At 42.9% G+C, this 11,149-nt stretch overlaps 1 long non-coding RNA gene across 1 annotated transcript; it reads right to left on the bottom strand.

Moving 5' to 3' along the window:
• Positions 1 to 10,255: 10,255 nt before the first annotated feature.
• On the bottom strand, positions 10,256 to 10,627 carry LOC143809928 (uncharacterized). The gene is made up of 3 exons (XR_013222539.1): positions 10,568 to 10,627; positions 10,414 to 10,473; positions 10,256 to 10,324 (listed from the first exon to the last, which is right to left on the bottom strand). It is a non-coding gene; the product is annotated as an uncharacterized LOC143809928 (long non-coding RNA).
• Between the last annotated feature and the right edge of the window lie 522 nt (positions 10,628 to 11,149).

The following is an 11,149-nucleotide window of genomic DNA, read 5'->3' as shown; positions in this document are numbered from 1 at the left end:
TGGGCTATATTCACACGCAGTGTTCTTGATGCGTTTTTCAACTTTAGCATTGCTTTCAATTAACACAAATGCATTCACTTGGAAATGTCATTGTAACATTTAACAACCCTAGCTGGCCATGTGGTGTGTGACACATAAGCAGACACATCTTGTTTCATTTATGAAGGAGGTACTCTTAACGTCACAGAGCCTATTTTTAGAGTTGCATCAGAAGGCAGTAATCTTCTTAAAGGCCATTATAAAACTATGGGTCTTCTATACTGTTAATTCCAATGCAGTGAGTGGCTGGGCTTACAAAAATTAGGACCCACACAATACCCCTTTCACGAGACGTACAGGAGGGCCTCCTGAAACAATTGTTGCTTTGAATGCAAGGCCTGCCCTTCACCAAATGTACATGCACCCCAATAACCCTTTAAGCAGATGTTTTTGAGAGCCACATGGCAAAAATTTTCCCATTAGAAGAAAGTGTGTCTCCCATGCTGTTTACTTATGCAATGAATGCAAGCAATGGCCTGCCCCAAAGTTACATGCACATCAATAACTCTTTGAACCCAGGTACTGGATGTCCACAGGAAAACCCATTTCACATTATTTATTTGTTACTCCTATACTGTTTGCCTATGCAGTGAATGCAAGGCCTGTCAAAAATTAAGAGGCACCCCAGTAACCCTTGGAAGAGACGTAGAGGTGAGCCTCCTGAAAACAATGTTCCCATTATTAAGAAATGGGTCTCCCATAGTGTTTGCCTATGCAGTGAATGCAAGGCCTGCCAAAAATTAGTAGGCACCCCAATAACCCTTGGAAGAGATGTAGAGGTGGGCTTCCTGAAAACAATGTTCTCATTATTAGAAAGTGGGTCTCCCATAGTGTTTGCCTGTGAAGTGAATGCAAGGCCTGCCAAAAATTAGGTGTCACTCCAATGCCCCGTGAAAGAGAGGTGGAGGAAGGCCTCATAAAAAAGTTCCCTTTATAAAGGAGCAGGTCTCCTATATTTTGAATGCCCATACACTAAGTTCATGGGCTGACAAAAATTTCCCCCTGGGGGTACATATTTTTTTTATTTCTTTACGGGCATCATAGACATCCTTGCAAAAAACTAGACTGGCTGTAGCATCACGGTACACGTTCACCCTGGTGTCCTAGTGGTGGTGGATGATGAGGAGAAGGAGGATGAGGGCACCAAATAGCCAAAATCAGGAAGCGTATACCCATGTGTGGGTGTGAAGAGGTGCATGGGAATACACATTCCAAAAACACACTGTATTGGAGGTTATGTTTCGCTTTTATCATTTGGTGATGTAGAGATGTCTGGCCCAATCCAGCCCTTGTACATTTTTATAAGAGTCAGCATGTCTGCATTTTCAGTTGACAGGCGAATGCGCTTATCTGTTATTATTCCACCAGCAGCACTAAAAGTCTGCTCTGACAAAATGCTAGCTGCAGGGCAGGCCAGGACCTCCAAGGCGTAGAGAGCCAGTTCATGCCATGTGTCCAGCTTGGATACCCAGGCACAGAGGAATCACGGAGGATGTTGGTACGGTCAGCATGGTACTCCCTCAGCATCTTCCCAAACATTCCATTCCATGTGATATTAGCCAGTGCCTCAGGGTCAGGGCAATGAGAGGGTCTGAGAAAACCCCCAGAACTTGGCCAGTGTTCCCCTGCCTCTGCTGGATTGGAGTTGTGTCTCTCTCACCTGTACTCCTTGGTTGTCCAAGGAACTGATGTCTGCCGCCAACGTTTTCAGATGGGAATTTTTTTAACAATTAAGCAACAAATGCCCTCTGGTACTGCATCATTTTAGTACACCTGTCTGCCTCTGGAAGAAGATATTGAAAGTTTTCCTTATAGCATGGGTCTAGAAGTGACACAAACTAGTAATGAGTGTCACCGTAAATTTTCATAATGTGAGGGTCACAAGAAAGGCAGTGCAACATAAAGTCAGCTATGCATGCCAGACTGGCAACAAGCAAGCCTTCTGTGTCCTCACCAACAGGAAGACTGACCAAGGTGTCCTCCTCCTCCTCCTCCCTGTCCTCAGGCCATCCACACTGAACAGACGTTATGACAGTTGTGCTTGTAGTACCGTGTATTGCGCATGAAAGTAGCTCCTGTTCTTCCTCCTCCTCTTCTTCCTTGTCAACCAATCCATGTTGGGATGACATGAGGCTGGGCTGTGTGTAATCACCCTGCATGGTTCCTTGCTCCATGTCCTCGTGCCCGCCTGCAATGCATCCTCTTTCATTGTGAGCAGAGAGCTTTTCAGAATACAGAGAAGCGTGATGGCGATGCTAATTATGGCATCATCGCTGCTCACCATCTTGGTGGATTCCTCAAAGGTTTGCAGGATGGTACATATGTCTCACTTCCATGTCCACTCCTGAGGTCTTATGTGTGAATTCTGAACTGAAAACCGATGGCCTTGTTGATACTGGTAGTCAACAACTGCCCTCTTCTGCTCACAAATCCTTTCCAACATATTCAGTGTAGAGTTCCAACACGTGGGGACATCACACACCAATCGGTGAGCCGGAAGCTGTAAACACTCCTGAAGCACGGCAAGGGCGGCTGAAGCTGACTTTCTAAAATGGGCACACAAGCGGCGTACTTTCACAAGCAGATCCAGTAGCTCCTGGTAGGTTTTGAAAAAATGCTGAACCATGAGGTTAAGCACATGGGCCAGGTATGGCACGTGTGTGACCTCGCCTTGCCTCAGAGCCACAAACAGGTTCCGGCCATTGTCACACATGACCATGCCTGGTTTTAGGTTCAGCGGTGTCAGCCACAGATCTACCTGCTCTTTCAAAGCTGTCCACAACTCTTCAGCTTTGTGCGGTTTGTCACCTAAGCATATTAGCTTCAGCACAGCCTGTTGCTGCTTGGCTCAGGCAGTGCTGCAGTGCTTCCAGCTTGTGACTGATGTACTACTTTCAGAGATGGCAGCTGAAGAGGAGGAGGTGCTGGAGCTGTAGACTGTGGAGGCAACCCAGACTGACGTAGGGCCTGCAATCCTCGGGTTGGGAGAATGTGCACCATCCCAAGGTCCGACTGGGTCCCGGCTTCTACTATGTTAACCCAGTGTGCCATCAGTGAGATCTACCAGCCCTGCCCACAAGCACTTGTCCACGTGGTTAGGTGGACTTTCCCAGTAACAGAATTGTTGAGGGTACAGGTAATATTGTTGGACACGTGCTTGTGTAATGCCAGGATGGCACACCAGAAGAAATAATGGCAGTTAGGGACCAAATACCTTGGGAGGGCTGCTGCCATGAGGTTGCAGAAAATTTCCATCTCCACGTTACTAAAAGGCAACATTTCAAGCGCAAACAGATGAGAAATGTGTGAATTTAGTACTGTGGCCTGTGGGGCATTGGATGTGTACTTCCGCTTGCATTCCAATGACTGTGATATGGACAACTGAAGGACAAGGACGTGGATGTGCTTGATGATGGTGCTAGTTGAGCGTGGGTAATGACAGGTGCAGGGCAGGAGGCATCTTCGCATGCACCATGTACAGGGGATTGGCTTTCACGCACAACAGTGGAAGTAGTGGTATTACCCACAGACACTTTTTCCGGTGCCTGTGGTTTGGCCCACAAAGTTGGGTGCTTTGCTGCTTTGTGCCTGATCATGCTGGTCATGGTCAGGCTGGTAGTATTGCTACCCCTGCTGATGCGGGACTGGCAGGTGGTGCAAATGGCCTGTTTGGGGTTATCGGCAGTCTTTAAAAAACAACCAGACTTGGGAAGACCTTACAGTTATACTGGCAACTTCTGTCATGTTGGTGTTGTGGGGAACAGTTGCCCGCCTTCTGTCTACGGCCACCACACTGCTTCTTCCTGCCTGTTGGGGTGCTATGCCTCCCTCCCCCTGTGTTTGCTGTCCTCGCTCTGCATGTCCTCCTGCCAGGTTGGGTCAGTTACTATATCATTCACACCTCTTCTTCCACTTCTGCACCCTGGTCTTCCGCCTGAATTTCTGGCAATTGTGTCTCATCATCGTCCACCTCTTGTGACATGTTCCTACCGTCATCTTCATGTGACCATGGCTGCTCAAATATTTGGGCATCGCTACATGGAATCTCATCTTGCCCTGCTTCAAGTGGACCGGGCTAGAGGCCCGAATCGATAAGTGGAAAAGTGAACAGCTTTTCGGAGTGTCCAAGTGTTGGATCAGTTGTCTCAGGACACTCAGCATGGTGGTCCAGACTCACGGCTACTCAGACTTGACCGTGTGGAAGACGTGGTGGCTAAGTAACTGAAAAGGTTGTTGGTTGGATAGTGGATAATACTTCCAACCTGCTCTGGCTTCAATAGTGGTGTGCTGCTGTGGTCCCCTAGCAATTGGGACATGAAGGTCAAGATGTGGTTGTTTGTTGTGGCCCACTTTCAGCTTGCCCACGGCCTCGACCTCTGCATGCACCATCACCATCACAACCACTTCCCCGTTCCTTGCCACATGCCTTGCCCGTATTAAAAAAAGGTGAATGCCAGCCTATAATCTAATGCCACAATTTGTAGAGCACAGATAGACCAGGCGTCTGAGGCGTTTGACAAAGATACCAGACTGTTCAATATGTGGCCTGTATTTTTTAATTTTTTTACCCCAAAATAGTGTTTAGAGCTAGAGTAACACAGCAAAAAAGGTGAATGGAAGCCTCAAAAGCACACTTTGTAGCCCACTCATAGATGAGGTGTGTCACAGAGATACCAGACAGTTCAATATGTGGCCTGTATTTTTTTACTTTTTACCCCAAAATACTGTGTAGACCTAGGGTAGCAGACAGCTAAAAAAGTGGAATGTAGGCCTGAAAAGCAAGTATTTGTAGAGCACAGATAGACCAGGCATCTGATGGAGATACCAGACTGATCAATATGTCGCCTGTATTTTTTTTACCCCAAAATAGTGTACAGAACTAAGATAACAGACAGCAAATACATTGGAATGTAGGTCTGAATTGCCACAATTTGTAGGCCACAAATAGATCAGGCATCTGACAGCAATATCAGACTGTTCAATATGTGGCCTGTATTTTGTAATTTTTTTTTACCCAAAAATATTGTGTAGACTTAGGATAGCAAACAGCTAAAAAAGTGGAATGTAGGTCTGAAAAGCAACTATTTGTAGAGCACAGATAGACCAGTCGTCTGACGGAGATAAGAGACTGTTCATTATGTGGCCACAATTTGTAGACCACAGATTTTTTTTTGGCCCACCAAAATTATGTCAATAAGTAGGCTATGACACAAAAAATTGTTGGAGTACTAAAATTGTAAAATATTTAGCGCCATGATATGCGATGCATGTGGCGTACAAAACACAGTGATAAATATATGAACCATAGCTAAATATTTTTTGGCCCACTAAATATTTTTTGGTCAGCTATATGGTGTCCAAAAATGTTGTAAATGCATGTAGAAAAGCCGCGGAGACACCGTCACGTGTTTCTCAATGCAAGCAATGAATAGCCAGGTCTTTCACCGGGAAGGAACAACCACGGGAAGGGCAGCATCCAATAAAGGAAAACCACCTATGCCAAAACATGGTATCCATCCACAGACAGCTGTTTCGGGGTATGTGCCCCTCATCAGTGTGGAGTAGGAAACTGGCTATTAGGAGCAGTGCCTAGTGAAAAGACTATAAACATAAGGATGAATGACCTCGGAGAGATCAAAACATCCAACACTGCAGAGACATCATCACGTGTTTCTCAACGCAGTGATCCAGAACACTGCTCCCATCCCTAAAGGGAAATATGCAAATGCATGTAGAAAAGCCGCGGATACACCATCACGTGTTTCTCAACGCAAGCAATAAATAGCCAGGTCTTTCACCGGGAAGGAACAACCACGGGAAGGGCAGCATCCAATAAAGGAAAACCACCTATGCCAAAACATGGTATCTTATAGCTGCACCAGGTCTCTTATAGACCTGATGACGCTGTGCTGCCAGCCAATTACTATAATACTGGAACAAAGATGGCTGCGGCATTACAGTGCATGGCAGACAATCCCTGCATGTTGATTGGTGCTCTAAAGACCGCCAAAAATGCAGGGGGGAGAACTGAGCTCCCGCCAAATAATCACCGAAATGCTCAGTGCTCACCGAGTACACCGAGTACAGTATAGTGATACTCAGGCGAGTAACAAGTAGTGGCAAGCACGTTCACTCATCACTACTTAATACCCTTTAAATATTTTATATTTGTTAACACACATGTATATTAAAGTGCAACAAAATAGCCCATTGATTTCTTATTTTGTCCAGGATGCACTGATGCCTGCTTATCTGTTTACAGATTTATATTCTCTTAATGTTATCTGCTATTCTTGCACATTTTTATAGTAAATGCTAATTCCACATGCTAAAACAAATTATTCTACTGGCAGATGATTAATTATCCTATTTTTCTAGCATAATAGAAAGAAAGCCATATAGGAAGAAAGATGTAAAAACGGTCATGACTAAGCAACGTATTGACATAGAATTTACAGGATAGATAACAAACCATGTTAGACATGCATGGCTTCCATAAATAAAAAAGGATCTACTACTTATTTGGCTCTTCACTCTCCCTTCATTTTTACTGTTGATGCCAACAGGTACATTTAAAATAAGCATTTTGTTATATCTGGTAAATTTTGTAGAAAATTTTGTTAAAATTTATCCTCAGTTAGGCTATGTTCACATTGCGTCAAGTACATGGCGTTAAACGGATCCGTTAAACGCATGTACAGAAAAGGATCCAATTTGTTGAAAAATCGGCATCATGTTAACGCTTGCGTTAATGCAGGTGACCGTGTTTTTCTCATTTGGATGTCCGTTCGCGAAGTATCCGTTTGTCTGCGTTTGTCACTGTCAATAAAGTTTATTTACTTTTTTTCTTTTTCTCCTTTTGTCATCGTCGGGGTGTGGGTGCAGACTCATTCTCCATTTTGAAAGCATTGAGTGAACTTCTGCTAGCAAGATGTTTGTGTCTGAGCTCGTTCGATTTCGCTTGATGCGGTTGCGACTTCGGCAGAGAAAGCGTAGTTCGCAAAGGAGATATTGGATCCACGAAGTGAATTTCTTGCGGAATACATATGGTGCCTTTCACACCCTGTATCTTCAGCTTCGGGATCACCCCTCCAAATTCCAACGCTATCTATGGATGTCCATTGAGACCTTTGATGTTCTGCTCTCACATGTGAAGGATGAGATACATCATCATCGCAGCACTTTCCGTGAAAGCATCTGTGAGGAGGAACGTTTAGTAGTGACTGTGAGGTAATTATACATTTTTTTATCATTCTATTGACAAACACTAGATGTAGGTATCGTGGGGCATAATGTTCATTTAAGCAATAGTATATGCTATTGTATGTAGCTTTTTAGTTGTCCTTTAAAATCCTAACAATTTTTTTTTTTTCTTTTTCAATACCGACAGATATCTGGCTACCGGAGAATCTTTTGCGTCACTGCATTACCAATTTAGACTTGGGAAGTCAACAATTTGCCAACTGGTTCGGGAAACTTGTGATGCCATTTGGAACAACTTGCAACCACTTGTGCTACCAACCCCAACATCAGAAATGTGGCTAGCGATTTCCCAACAGTTCGAGGATGTGGCTAATTTCCCCAATTGTATTGGTGCCGTGGACGGCAAGCACATTCGTATTCAGAAACCAGCGCATAGTGGATCCCTCTACTATAACTATAAGAAATACTTTTCTATTATATTGTATTATATTATCTATTATATTGATGGCTATTGTGGATGAAAGATACCGTTTTGTAGCTGTGGATATTGGTGCGTATGGCCGGACTAACGAGTCTTCAGAGACTCCAACATGGGGAGATGTTTGTACAGCAACAATTTTAACATACCCTCATCACGACCTCTACCAGGGACGGAAGACATGGAGTGTGCCTTTGGTATTTTGACCTTAAAATGGCGAATTTTACTTACTTGCATGCAACTGCCACCAGAAAATGTGGACCGTGTTGTGAAGGCATGCATCTGTCTGCATAATTTTGTTGCCAGATATGAACCCCAGGTGGTTGACCCCGATGAATGTGAGTCGAACCTCATTAGCATTGAATCTACTGCTGTTCGGTCTACAGCTCAAATAATGAGGATTCGTGACCAATTTGCACAGTACTTCACACATGAAGGGCATGTTCCATGGCAAGACAGACACGTGTGAAAATTATTTAAAGTCTGAAGTTGTGTCCTGATGTTTTGTTTAAAGTGTTTGGGGTTTTTTTTGTTTGTTGTATTTCCCACAACCTTATGTCTTGTAAAAAGTTACATTCATGTTGTTATGCTGTGCTAAAAGTTAAATTCCTACAAGAATCGTAAATTTTAAACAGTTTACTACATTTTCCGAATTTGCATGAAATAACTGTTGCTAGACATGTTTAACATATTATATCCCATAGGGATGTTAAAAATACACACGAATTTGGGTGCAAAAAAATAATTCACCAACAAAACGTGAAACGCAGTAATTGCACCTGGCTGGGGACAGTGAGCTGTCCTATAGACTCTGGTATTGCGCGGGCGTATTGTCTGCCCAACTGTATGATGGACTGCTACTTTGTCTCTGATGTTCCATGCTCGTTTCACCACGGGCTCTATATTGAGGGTTGTAGGCCGGCATGTCTATGCTTCTTGTTCTCGATGGAGCGGGTTCCTGGGGGCCCACAAATTCCTCAAGAAGGTCATTCAGTCTTTGCCTAAACAAAAGGTTTCTGTGTGTCGGGATATTTTGTGCTACAGGCACATAGGACAAAAAAAGTAGCTTCCACTCATTTACATAATAGACAGACTCGCGTGATTGCAAGTCGGTTATTTCCCGCCTCAGGTCTTTGAGTTCACTACAACACATGTCCTCAACCCGTTGGAGTCCATCGACAATAATGGCATCAGCTTCATCTTTTTGTGATGCTCGCTTGCGTCCACGCTGCGATTGCAACCGGGCACTCACACCTGAAGCTACAGTGCTTCTCTCCCCAGATCGTGGCTCGCTGATGCCAGACACATCTTCAGTGCCCGTCTGCTGGCTTGGTTCCAGTGGAGATGGCTCCAGTTCCTCTGCCTGTCTAGGCGCGGCGGTACTGCATATCGTGCTGTAACCCACAAAAAAAAAAAATTATTTTGCTTTAATTAAAAAATTTTGTCTCGCACACAGACCTATTTGTACTTACGAGCGCTGAGACACTGTTTTTTGCAGAAAGAGCAATTGCTCATAATGGACATACGGGGTCACCCGTTTGGCACCTGATCCGCTTGGTGGATTTTGACTGTTCCGGTAGTCACGGACAAAGCGGTCCCTTATTGATTTCCAACGGGTATGGACCGCATCCACTTTAAATTTTAAAAAATTTTAAAAAAAAAATATATAAATAGTAGATAGGTAGTTCTTATATTGATAGTTTAAAAATTGTGTATAGTTAGTTAAGATAGTTAATATATAGATAGTAGATAGATAGTTGATAGATAGTAGTTATTAGATAGATGATAGAGAAATAGTTGAAGAAATAGTGTATAGATAGTTGAGAGTTGAGACATAGATAGACAATTTAACATCAACAATATTTACCAATTTTTTTCTTTGAGGTTGACGACTTCTCCATGTATCGGGGATCGAAGTGAGAGATAATTTGATCCCACAACTTGCGGTTCTTCACGATGTCATGGTGGGAGCTGTCGCTTTGGTCCCATATTGAGGGGTTGGCTTCCACAAGGTTGATCAGTGTCTCGTTGTGAATGGTCAACGGCTCTTCGTCAACCACAATCCTTTTCTTTTTTTGGCTCGCTGACTTGGACTATGTAAACACAAAATGTTATGTCGAAAGGTTCAATTTCACTTTATTGGTAGATAGATAGATACATAGATAGATAGATAGATAGATAGATAGATCGATAGATAGATAGGTACATAGATAGATGGATACATAGATAGATAGATAGATAGATAGATAGATAGATAATAGATGGATGGATGGATACATAGATAGATATATAGATAGATAGATAATAGATAGATAGATACATAGATAGATAGGTAGGTACATAGATAGATAGATAGATAGATAGATAGATACATAGATAGATAGATAGATAGATAGATAGATACATAGAGCGAAAGAGAGAGAGAGAGCGAGATAGATTGTGGACAGACACTTTATAGATATAGCAGAGAGAAAGTGAATAGATAGATACACTGTTGATAAATATTGGATAGAAAATTTCTAGTTTTATATTTACCACTGGCAGTTGTGGCGATGACAGACGGCGAGGAACCTTCTTTCTCTTGTGTCCTCCGTGTGCCACAACCTATTGTGTATGTAAATGGAAATAAATAAAATTACATTTCTTGGATCAATAAATTTATGCTTGCAAAACTAAAAATGTCTGCCATGTACCTTTGTGGGTTTTGCCTGTTTTTTTGGGAGGGGCCTAGCAGCCTCGGGCTCCGAAGACTCCTATTTGCAAAAAAAAACATGATTTTATACGTGCTTGGCTCAATACATTGGAGTTTCACACAACTTTTAGTGGTTTTTTAAAGTGCAAGCCTACCGACTGGGAAGAAAAAAACGCAGACACGCTGCTGCTGCTTCCCTCACTATCCGACATCTGCAACAAAGCAATACATTTTTAGTACACACACATCCGGACAATACAGACTCCCATGATGTATACAGATATATATATATATATATATATATATATATATATATATATATATATATATATATATATATATATATATATATATATATATATATATATATTTATACAATTGTACTTACATTTCCTGTGATCTCTTGCTATACACTTTCTCACGTGCAGCAGGCCTCAGGAAAAATGTGTGCTAGGGACATTAATGGCCAAAATCATGTTTCCTGTCACATGACCACATGGACCACCCTCAAACGCTTTTAAAACGTATGGTTCTACTTGGAAATTTTTCAAGATTTTCGTCTGGCTGCGTTTGCCATAGCCATCAATGGCAGAATTAACGCTTCCGTTAGTATTGCGTTAGCTTGGCCGGACCCGAAAATGCTCCAAGGTCCGTCAGAAAAAAACGTTATGGAACAAAAGCATGCCAATTTTGGCATGCGTCACGATGCGTCAGACAATGCAAGTCTATGGCCGTGT

Source organism: Ranitomeya variabilis, chromosome 2, assembly GCF_051348905.1.
Source record: "Ranitomeya variabilis isolate aRanVar5 chromosome 2, aRanVar5.hap1, whole genome shotgun sequence".
NCBI lineage: Eukaryota > Metazoa > Chordata > Amphibia > Anura > Dendrobatidae > Ranitomeya > Ranitomeya variabilis.
Note: the sequence above shows the minus strand (reverse complement) of the source record. Positions and strands in the feature narration are given on the sequence as shown.